The sequence below is a fragment of the Epinephelus lanceolatus genome, chromosome 7, assembly GCF_041903045.1.
Source record: "Epinephelus lanceolatus isolate andai-2023 chromosome 7, ASM4190304v1, whole genome shotgun sequence".
NCBI lineage: Eukaryota > Metazoa > Chordata > Actinopteri > Perciformes > Serranidae > Epinephelus > Epinephelus lanceolatus.
In genome coordinates, this window is record NC_135740.1 from 17,375,021 (window position 1) to 17,387,201 (window position 12,181).

The 12,181-nt window shown below is 41.5% G+C and overlaps 1 long non-coding RNA gene across 1 annotated transcript in view; it reads left to right on the forward strand.

The window, feature by feature from the left end:
* The window catches only part of LOC144463885 (uncharacterized), a 74,343-nt gene that overhangs the window by 11,812 nt on the left and 50,350 nt on the right, over positions 1-12,181 (forward strand). The window contains exon 2 of the long non-coding RNA XR_013491880.1: positions 3,584-3,686. This is a non-coding gene — a long non-coding RNA (uncharacterized LOC144463885). The remainder of the gene's footprint in view (positions 1-3,583; positions 3,687-12,181) is intronic.

The window sequence follows — 12,181 nt, forward strand, 5'->3', positions numbered from 1 at the left end:
CCTGAAAACGCAACCTTTTGAAAAAAAGGTTCCAGAGTGCAATTTTGTGGAAACAGCACTGTCTTCATCGTCATGTGAACTTGCAGTTCCTCTGAAAAAGGAGACTATCACAACAACAATGGCGGATTCCCGAGCTCTGTTTGTGCTGCTCACGCTATTGAATTTATCAATGCTTCTCCAGCAACGTGTAGATTTACTGTAGCAACTCCACCTCATCGTTCGTCCAGACAAATGCTCGTGCGGTTGCCATTTTGTTTGTTTATACATCACTGCTCTGTAGAAGAAAGCACAGGTGCACAGGCGTGTGTTGTTTCATTACAAAGTCACACTGCCAACTACTGGCCTGGCATGTATACTACAGCATTTTTGGTCATTTTTGCAGATCCATGTGCATGGCGATTGTTACCAAAACATTGTCGTCTGAATGTGGAACTTTTTTCAAAACGAAAATGACAAACCTAATCAACCCAACTAACAAAGGCAACAAGTACTAGCCAGTCAGTGGACGAATAGGGCAGGTCATGTGATCGCCTTCTTAGGAAATGAAAACTTACGTCGCTAAGTGCTCCCTAGCGACTGCTTTCTGTATGAAGTTTGAGCAACTCCATGTGCAGGCTACCCCCAGGGGATTACTGGTGCCTGTGAATATGGATTGTGATATGAAGTAATCACACTTCTACAACTGACAATGTTTTGGCATCAGTGAACTTTACTACCAACTGTTTCAAGATCGATGGCATTTATTCCACCAAGGCCAAATGCCCTGTCTTGCAATGTTAACAAAAGTGAAAAATAATTTGTGTATCTGCTCTGTGATTCAGATCTGCTGCAAAATTTAATGGGTTTGTCCTTGCCTCGTGCTTCACCCCTCCACCCAGTTTCATTAAATAAGGCCAGTAGTTTTTCAATCCTCGTGACAAAGAGACAAACTGAACTGAAAACATGACCTCCTTGGCAGAGGTAACTAGGATATCCAACCATGGAGTGAAAGCTAATTATTACAACAGAGCAAGTACAAACCTGCACTTTACACATTTCTACAGAAAACTGTACTTTTGGTCTTCACTACATTTATATGACGGCTGTAGTTAAAGTTACTTCTAAGATTTTTACCTGTGCCATGTATGATATCCTACTTTAAATATGCCTTGACTTTTAAAATATGCCATAACCCCATCTGTATTTTCTTTTCCCCTGTGTTCTGCTCTTCATGTTTTCTTTGCTTATTGCCCTTTTAATGTAAAAAATGTTCACAAATAGATAGATTTACCTATAAAAACATATAAAAAAAACTCAAAATTGTGATAAAACTAAAATACTTTACATAATTAACAGTATACAAAAGCATTATAATTAGGAACAGTTGCATCATTAAAAATGCAGCTTATGGGTCAGTGCATCAAATCTGCCTAATTAGTACGTCTTATTTTATTTTATTTGACATTTTAAAGGTCTAGTGAATAGCATTTAGTGACATCTAGTGGCTGACGTTGCAGATTACATCCAACTAAAACCTCTCCCGCGTGCCAAGCGTTAGTTTGTCCATTCTGGGCTACTGTAGAAACAAGACTCTGTGGGAGAGGGCCCGCTCTGTTTGTAGATATAAACATCTTATTTTAAGGTTAACAAAAAAACCCCCAATGATTCTTATTTTCTGGTGATAACACACTACAGAAAACATACTTATAGAATATATTACATTTCTGCCAATACACCCACCTTAAGGCTGCACACTGGTCCTTAAAAACAAATATATAAAAGGTCAAACATACACTTGACCAAATACATAAAATTAAAATGCAGAGCATAACACCATGAGGTTGAATGAATTACTTATTTTCATTTTACTTCAGCTAATACTTTATACTTTAATTAAGTAACCTTTTGAATGGACAAGATGTTCTTTTAATGGATTTTCCCCCATGGTCATATTGTAACTTTAAATCAAGTAAGCATCTGAAAGCATCTTCCATCGCTGTATTCTGTACTGTACTCACTCTGTGTGAATATGTGCTAAAGCCTTTGGATTAAATATTATAAACTTCACTAAAAGGCAGTCAATAAATGTGGGAAGGCAGAGTAATTTGCTTGACTTTTAAGGTCGAGCAAATTAAAACCTAAAAAGTTTTGTGAGATGGTAGTAATAACCTGCGGGGGGTGTTCAGTATGTTTTATGCACCACGTGCGTCTCGTGTGTTTCAGATTCCCAGAAGCTAATTCATACCTGATGAACACAAAATATTTGTTCAGACTTTCATTCTCTAATTTCACTGCTGAAGTTGTCTATCTCACAAATGACACAATGCTTTCATTTGACATGTCTGAGTGATGTGACCCTTAAGTTCCCACGTCTCCAGCCTCTCATTATGACGAATCAGATCAATGCACATTGACACGTAACATCCATCAATCCATCTTGTATATCCACTTATCCTGTTCAGAGTCCCTGGGAGCTGCAGCCTGTATACTGTAGGTGCTGCAGACTCTGCACAGGTCACCAGTCTATCACAGGGCTAACACATACAGACAAACACATTCACACTCACATTTGCACCCACAACAGGAAATTAAGAGTCTCCACTTCACAAGATCTGCATGTTATTGCACTGTAAGAGGAAAAAAGGAGCAACGGGAGGAAACCCACGCAGATACGAGGAGAACATGCAGACCGCACACAGAAAAGCCCCAGCTGGTCGGGTCGGATTCTTGCTGTGAGGCAACAGTAAACCGCTGAGCCATCCTCATGCAACAACCAACAAAATAAGTTGCTCACTACATTTCTGCTTCATACAAAGTTGCAGACTGTGTTGGGGGTAAAATGTACTTAATTAAGTCCGGAATGGGCAAAACTACATGTTGCAAAATGCCACATATATATAAAAAAATAAACAGCAAAATACTGCAATCCTATCTACTGAAGTAGCATTATTGCTCCTGGCTGTCTTTTCCCAGGTGGTTCCTGTACCATGAATTATAATGAATTATAACTTGGACCGGAACGGAGTGTATGTCGCTGCTTATGACAAAAGAGTCATAAGGGAATTTACCAATCATGTCATATCATTTAAACTGTTTGCAATATATAGTAATATTTCATTTTAAAATGGCTAAACCATCACATTTCTGCTCTCCCCCATCTCCTCAGTGACAAACTGGGCAGGAGTCTGAGTGTGTTCGATTAGAGGAGGACACCACTTGGGAGTGATTAAAGTTTGATGAAGCATGCGTCTGCCCACAGACAGAAATGTTGTTTTGGGGTTGTTGCACTGGTTACTCTGCCAAAGTGACACACAAAATATTTTCTAGAGGTTTAAAATTAAAAAGATATAGAACACTTATTTGGTACAAATTACTCTGAGAATATTCTACGTATTCACCTTGATGCAAATGATAACATGGTATGTTTATTCCAATGAATACATGGAACATGCATTCACTTGATCCCTGCATTCATTTTCAAGCGATTTAATGCTGCAGCAGTGACCCTCAGGGAAAAGAAGCAGAAGGTATCTGAATAAGAAGCTAGTTTATTTCTACAAATGTGAGAATTAGCTTAACTGCTTTCAATCATGTCGTTCTTCAGGTGAGGATCTCTGGAGAATACTTCAGGAAAGAGAGGCATGACACAGAGCGAATGAATGACAAATGAGTGGACTCAACAAGCTGAATCACATCACTATGATAACGTACGTGTCCCTCTATTTATCATAATTAACAGTTCATCCATTCTTACAGCATGTATGGCTGCTTTAATGAGTTTGCCTCCAACTTTATATTTCACTAAAGACAAAGCAAATTACACCATTTGTGTGTGAAATTATTATAATTCAGGCTAGTGTTGGGCAATGTGACAATATATACCCTCTGATTACATATATATGTCTACCGTCTGAGATTTTGCCACACTGTTTATACTTTGGTATGTCCCTTTAAAATCTCGACTCTTATTATGCCATAGATAATCTTTATAAACAGACATCTGCATATGAATGCAGAATCTATAGGCAACGGTTCAATATTTTGGCATGGGAAGTGTTCTAGTTTCGGTTTGTAGTCAGAGTAGTACTGACCAATCACATTTGAGCAGCAGGTAAATAGTCCATGGGGACAGGTGGTACAAATGGGCTGAAATGCAATCTTGAAGCGCATCAGCTATCGTCTGATGATGATATAGCTTCATATTGGCTTTTTAAAAATGTATCTGCACTTCAGGCTGTTTTCATTCATTTTTCTATAACCACTTATCCTGTTGGGGGTTGTGGGGGGGCTGGAGCTTATCCCAGCTGACATTTGGCGAGACAGATAGCTAGACTATCGCAGGGCTAACACACAGAGACAGACAACCATGTCTTTGGATTGTGGGAGGAAGCCGGAGCACCCGGAGAAAACCTACGCTGACACAGGGAGAACATGCAGACTCTGCACAGAAGGGCCCCCCCTCACCCTGGGTTTGAACCAGGAACCCTGCTGCTGTGAGGCAACAATGCTAACCACTGCAACACCATGCCACCTGTTTTTATGCGTTGTTCATATGTATAACTACGAAAAGTAATGCACCAGATTTGTGTAGCCCATGGAATCATGAGCCAGTACTTTGTGTATAACCCATGAAATCTGAAGGCTGTGATCATGTGACCAATGTGCTATCAGAGTAAAGAAAGTTTAATGTTCGTCGTAACCAGGTTTATTTTCCTTAACCTAACCTACATAACTTTACGTTACGTTACGTGACAATGGCATTCATGGGGCGCTAATTTGTAAGCTATTATATGAACTGCTGTAGGAGGATATGTTGCTGCACTCACATGCAGATTTCTTTTCATAAAGATTAGCTGAAAACACTGGCACACAGACGAGACAGTCTTGGTGCAGATATCCGCTGGCTGACACAACACATCGACAGCTGTCCCCAGAAGCTTAGCGTCGTCAGACTGTAAGCTGATGGGTTCCAAGACTGGGCCATAGTGTACACTGTTGCATGCTGTTTTATGGCAGAATTTGATTTTTGTATGTGTGCAATTTAGTGCATTTTCTCAATTAATTTTCCAAAGAATGTCACATCTATAACCTTATCACGACATGAAATGATATACAGTGATGACGGATTCCACTCCATCCCTTTGTCAGGTGAAAATATAGTCATTGTCTTGAATAAGTGTAATCCTGTCATGCTGCTTTCGGAAAGGGCCACAACACCAGCTATTCAAACTCCTGTAAACACCTGTTCTAAAAATACAAATATTTAAGCTATACAGACAGAGTATTACTAAGTATCATAATCATCCGCACACCCACTGAGACTGTCCTGTCAGACACCACGCTGCCAGCTGGTTCAAAATTGTGAAATTTGTGACAACCAAAGCTAAATATGCGTACAGTTTTCCCCCAGTGAAAAGCTCGGTTGCGTCAAGGCAGAACAAGACAAGTCTTTCTCTCAAAGGGATTCATGCTGCAGACCACAAGAAGCTTTTGAAGGCAACAAAAGTTAGTGTGTATGTGTGTGTCATATTCTTTTTGTGATATGTGGCTCTTTATTTGGTGAAGAATACCACCACTATTATTGTATTTTCCATCCTACCTACAGGACAAACTCCTTTTCTTTGAATCAAGGCTGAATTTGGTTTAACCGTGATTAATGAAGCGCGGCTGCGCTGCATTATGTAACGTGCTGCATGACTACACATAGCGTGAGGATGCATAATGTATTTACTGTATTCAGGATGATACTGTAGGTAGTCTCCTGCCTGTGGTGCATGATGGCTGGACCAAGTGAACCAGTTATTTCACTATGTTAGTTGTTTGTCTTTGCTTCACTGCCCCAAACACAAATTCACATTACGTTCACGTTGCTGCACTTGACAAACCTTCTCAGTGTTTTCTAATTGCCTATTATTTCCATAAATTCAATTGTGCCTGAAAGGATATTATATTTGTCAGCACAAAAGTCTGCAACAAAGCTTGTTTTTGGTTTTGTATGAGATTTAAGATTAAAGAACTCGCCCCCTCTAGAAATAAATAGTTAAAGAGTGAATAACTACTGATCTGGACCAAAGCGTGCTTGGATAAAAGTTGGCATATCGAGCTGCGGAAAAGCATCAGACAAGGGAGTAATTGGTTTCTTAGGGACACGTGGCAGGGTGTCAACTGAAAGGTTACAAGAGGCCATCAGACGTGCCGCTCCACACACCAATGACCATTCTAAAGAAGCCCTCATCATCGCCCATTCACATCACGTTTATCATTATGTCAATACACGTACAGGTATCTTGGCAGAGACTAATGCTTGTAGATACTTGTGGAAACTTCTCTTTGAGTCCTCTTAGCTTTTGAATGTGATATAATTGCATGTAGCATAAAAGAAAGATCAAAAGGAAACAGAATAAAAGTTCAGTGCCGAGGGGGGTCAGGGGCCGGCTAAGAAAAGAAAAAGCAATAACCCAAAAGTAATAAAGGTTGCACCGCTCCGAAAGTGGGTGTTTGCTGATTTGTTTGCCCGTGCTTTTGGTGCTTATGTGCATATTTTCCTTTCATGCATCTCATAGTCGAGACTGAATGAGATGAAGGCTATGTTTGGGATGGCGAGCTCTTTGTCTAAATGTGACTCTTTATTTCCTTTGTCAGGGGGAAGTCAGATCGCGACCCTTTGCTTCTGTCAGTCATCCCTTCAGCCCCGGGGGACGCAGTCTGTCTTTTTCACGTGGGCCTTCCATCCACGGCTGTTCTTTTGTTTCAGACTCTATTCATAGATCATAAAAAGAGAGACGTCTTTTCTCCCTGTCTCTCTCTCTTTAATCCTATTTTTGTCCTTGTGCGGCTTGATTAAGTTGTCATGTGCGAGGCTGTATCCTCTCGCAGCCTATTCATCCTTGCAGTGTAATAATTATCAGAATGGATGCATCTTATACACACACACACACACACACACACACACACGCACCACCCTGGGGGAGGCTACAGGTGGGGAGCTCACGTCTCTTATCATCAACAAACCAAATCAATCAGTAATCACATTCCCATGGAGCGTCGTCTTATCAAAGTGGAGCAAAACTGGGCATTATGTGATGCATGTAAAGCATGCTAAAAATGTCCTCCTGCGTCTATATTTGCACACATGTTCATGTTTCTGTGTGTGTATGTGTGCCTGGTTGCACTACATGCCTGTGTGAGCCATGTACAGTATCTGCTCCCAGAGTACTTAGCCAGAGGAGCTGTCTACTGTTTGAATAAGGGCAGTCAGTCACCGGCACTAAAGAGAACATTCATCAAGCACTTTCACAGCTTACACCTGTTTCTGCTGGCTAAGACAGACAAGCTGGGACGGCTGCGGTGCCACATCACTCTCCGCGCTCTCCCCAAGTGTTCCTGAGGGGGCTACACAAACATATTGTTCCTGATGCTTTTCACATTAGCTCCCTGCAATGACCATCACCATTTATAGGTAAATAAAGCTAACCCGCCCCGGCGTGACAAGAAGCGCGCAAATGAGGACACGGTTGTTGTTAAATCGCGAGTTCACCTGCATCTCTGCAGTAGTGGTGCATTTCAAACAACATCTCAGCGTCATCATCCCTTACGGTTAACTTATGCCTGACTTCACCGAGGGGGACATGACCTCACACACTGCTAGTGGTTTGATACAGTTGTTGCCAGTAACAGCAGGCATGGATGCCCGCTGCTCAGCCTTGTTAAACTATAGGACTGTAGCGCTGCATAATTTCCTACTAATATGACAGCTGTGTTCTAATCATGATAAAGGGCTGACTGTGATGCACGAGGACCCAGTGGCCTCACCTTAGTGCTCAAAGCGTTGCTCCCTTTCAGTACTCCGCTGCATCACACATAATTGCCTAACTCCATTCTGACATGGCCACTCAGTGGAATTGGGCCTTTCTAGCTCCACATATCACACTCCTCTCTTTGGGTGAGGTGTGTGTGCGTCTGTCACGATTTTGTTGGTGCTCTCTTTAGTGTGCATTTCCTTATATGGACAGGATATGGGCATTATTAGTGTGATCCATCAGAGGATATGCGTCACTCTTTTATATTTTCTTTCCTCCCGCCTCAGGTTTTGATATTACACTCTTATCTTTTTCGCGCTCCTGTTGTCTGCCGTAGTGCAGGAGAGGGGAAAAAAAAGGCTCCTCCACTCCTCTCGCATGCAGTACACATTCACGGCTTTATCGATTTCCTTTAAAATTGTATTTGCAGAAAACAGGAAGAATGTGGGCTTTAATATTTCCTACTCTCTGCAACACCTGGTCTGGGGTTGCTAGGTAACACGTTGCACAGCAGTGTTTGATGTGTGTGTGCTCTTTGCAAATGGCTTTGATCCTCAGCACACTGACAGACTCTCCACAGAGTTGCCTTCCCCTGGTAGTTTTGGCACCTCATCACACTGTGGAGACTAAAACGTAACTGAAAGCTCCCAAGTGAAATGGAATACCTACCTTGTTAGGCAAAGTAGAAAAGGGAAGCTGTCCAGCAAAGTTTTAGCTTTAAACTCTTTTCATTAAGAATGCTACAGGACCAGGCAGGCGGTGCCTCCGAGTTACAGAGTCATGTGACAAAGGAGACTGCAGCTCTCTGGAAGCAACAGACTGCATTATGTTATGCTCTCATCAAGAATGAAAGAGATACTGTTTAATATAACAGACTTTTAAAGGGCTACCACTTCAGTGCACCCGCAGTCAAGTGCATTAAAGTGACACAAAGGTCAGGCATGTTTGTGACAGTATCCTTTAAAGGTAAACCATACAGGATTGTCACTTACTCTTTATAAACATGCTAGCCAGTGGAAAGTAAAAGCCAAGCCCAGAATTACTCACATCGTGTTGCGTTGCTATGGACCAATTCAGGGCATATTTTGGTTGCTAGGAAACAACATTGTTGTTCCACTTAAACATCCGGCCCTGCCACTACAGCACAGGTCTTGAACTGAAATACACACAGTGGGAAATTGCAAAATTAGTTTTAGGACCTTGCAGCTCAGTGGTAGGTTGTTCCCTTCGGCGAGGTACAAACTTGATGTCAGACATAAAAGCCTATCGCTTTCACAAAGAAACGAACCGGCACAAAGCATTGATTTCAGTGGTCGAACAAAAGAACTGGACACCATCTGAAAACTCCAGTTGTCTGTTGTTTCATTACCAGTAAGTTTTCGCAATTGTTTGGAGAATGAAAATGACAAGACACACAACACACACAGATACAAATGCTCCTCTCTCTCTGTTGGTTTGTGATCGTTCGCTTGAACAAGCTTACTTACTGGTAATGAAATGAGCACTACAGGCTACTGGAGTTTTCCGATGGTGTCCAGTTCTTTTGTTTGACCACTGCAGTACATGCTTTGTTCTGGCTCGTTTCTTTAGGCGCTACCAGAAGCCTAAGTGGAACAACAATGTCGTCACCCAGCAACTGAAAGATGCCATGAAAGGGTCTATATTTGCGTGTCTCTTGGATGCCTGCTGCTGAGGGCAGCTGGTCGCTACCTTTTTATAAAGCCCCGACATCACCTGGGTGCTGTGGGGGTCCAAAATACAGGCAAAGGGCAGTCTTTACATAAAAAATACACAGCCACACACCTCCAGTGAGCAGATCACTTCTGTGAGTCTATACATTGTTTTTGAAGGAAAATCTGCGAAGTGTTTCTTTAATGCATAGTGGGATCTTCAGCATGATACTTCCCTGTGTTGCACTTAATTAAAACACTTTCCAAAACACTCCCTGCGCGACATTTTACTTCTGCACAGTGACATTTTATTTTTTCAACATAGTAAAGTCTGTTATCCAGGCACAGTAAAAGGCTTTGTTAGGGAGAAAAAATGTCTTTCTATAACTCACTTCACTGACGGCGGAACCAGTCAAATTTATTGCTTGAAAAAACACACGTTATAGCATCTGTTTTTAAGCTGATGGGTACATTTTCAACTGGAAAACCATTTTGAAGATAATCAAATGTTTTTAATGCATAATTTACAAACATTATTCTCAGTACAGGCATACAAATCAGCATATAAAAGAGTTCCCACCTCTTACTGCTGTTGTAAATAAAGCCCGTCTTAAAGATCCAAGTTAATTCTACATTTTATGCAAAACAATTTATTTATTGTCCACCAACGTGAGGTAGCTAAAGGGTAACTTTTGGCCTGTGACGAAACAAAGAAAATCAAGATATAGAAAGCACAGAATTATTAGAAAACCATTTAATCACTGAAGCCTCACGTTGTGTTTGTGTAAGCAATGTGTTTGCTTAATTTTACGAAATGAAAAGACACACTATTACAAAGCCGAGCCATGTGAACTAACTTGAGAAATGTAGTTTCAGGTGGGCATTTTCTGAGGTAAAACAGTCTGAAAGTAATCACACTCGCTTTGCTATTTGCACCTGCACAACACTTTGGGCCGGAGGAAGAGACGGAGCGAGCAAGAGAAATGGGGTGTGCAGCGACTGGCCCTGCACGCCGGTGCATTCGAGGTTGTGTGAGGTTATTACAGGTTTGATTATTGAGTTCCACAGGGCAATTGGCTCAAATGAGGGCTGACAGCTTTGGAGGGCAGCAAACAGCTGGAGAGCTCATCTCTGCCAGCAGCCATATTAAGACCATTTCACTCCCAGGTGCATCAGCTGCTATGATCTGTGATTAAGGCATAACTAATGAAGAGTTGATGAAAGTAATCAGGTGCCACTGCATCTGCAGACGCTTTCAAGATGCTGGAACTGTGTCTTCATAGCTTTACAGGAAAATAAACAGGCAGAATGTTAATAATGACTTCGGGGTTTAAGGTGGAACCCCGGCATTAAATAGATTCTTTACAAGCTACTCGTACTGTCATCATCCCTTAAGAGACTAAGTACAGTGCAACAAGCTCATCTGTCACAGCCATTTGAATAAGTGCCAATATACGTCGATACGGTGTCACACAAGTGTCACTTATATACCGATTCATATCTGTAGCCTAGCAACCAATCAACAGCTGGCAGCTAGGCAACAAACTAACCAGCTTCATTGCGTTGTACTTCTGCGAGAAAAGACATTATGTATGGCACTGCCTCTCATGTAATACTGCTTAATTGTTAACTCGAATCCTAAACTGCAGAGCCATAATGAAATGATCTTTTGAATTCTTCTTTCGGGCGGGGTTGGATTTGGCTGAAATCCATGTGCATCAATTTTTGAGTGTTACACTTACTGCAAAACGATGTCAAAGCCTGGTGGAAATGAATTGACATAATCTCTCCTTAGTGCAATATGTATGAGCAACCACTCACCGTGGCAAAAGAAAATTTGGCCCGATGTAATGCACAACGTGGGTGTTCGGACCCCTGAGCAACTTGTAATTGCATTTCATAATGGTTATTTCTTCCTCCTTACCCTTTTCTCTTGCAATATGGGAGATAATGGAGCGCTGCATAGAAAGGGAATGATAAGGTGTTTACCAGGTTCAAAAGATTTGTGTGATTTTGCCCGAAACTAGCATTTTTGACTTTGATGTAACCGAACACACAGACAACCTGTCATTTGGTCGGTGGGGAGCCCACCACACACGCTGATAGTAGCAGTAGGTTTCATTCATCATTTAATTCTTCGGAGATGTCTCATCAGCCTGTCACCTGTTGTGCTGGCGGTAAACAAGAATGAATGATGAATTACAGAATTCAATTAGGTGACAGCAGCTGTCACAGAGGCTAGTTAAACTATTTGCGGTACTAATCATGTGAAAGTCTGTGGAGAATTTTTTTCTTCACAGTGCTGCTTGTGGTCTAGCCTCCTGTTGACAAACGCTACATCACCGTAGAGGACAGGAAGCCGAATTGCATCTCAAGGCTGTTTCCATGTAATATTCATTGTCATCTGAGAACACAGCGGCCTCAAGTTTTAGATCAAAAGCATTTCATTTCAGCAACAAGGGAAAGCGTTTGAGCGTGGAGGAGGAATTCACAAAAAGCCTTGGTCTGTCTTTGATATTTTTGTTTTCTATCGGACCTTTGGCAGTGAAAGAGTTCAGTCCATGGACGGTCATGCTTCTAACAAAGAACTGCATCTTTGGGGAGTTACATCATCTAGTGGCATGAAGTTGTACGAATCATCAATCAGGCTTAGTGTTACTTAAAGCAGGAATATTTTGCTCATGTTCTGCGCTGAGTTAAACGTACATTACATGAGGCAGAGGCATTAATCTT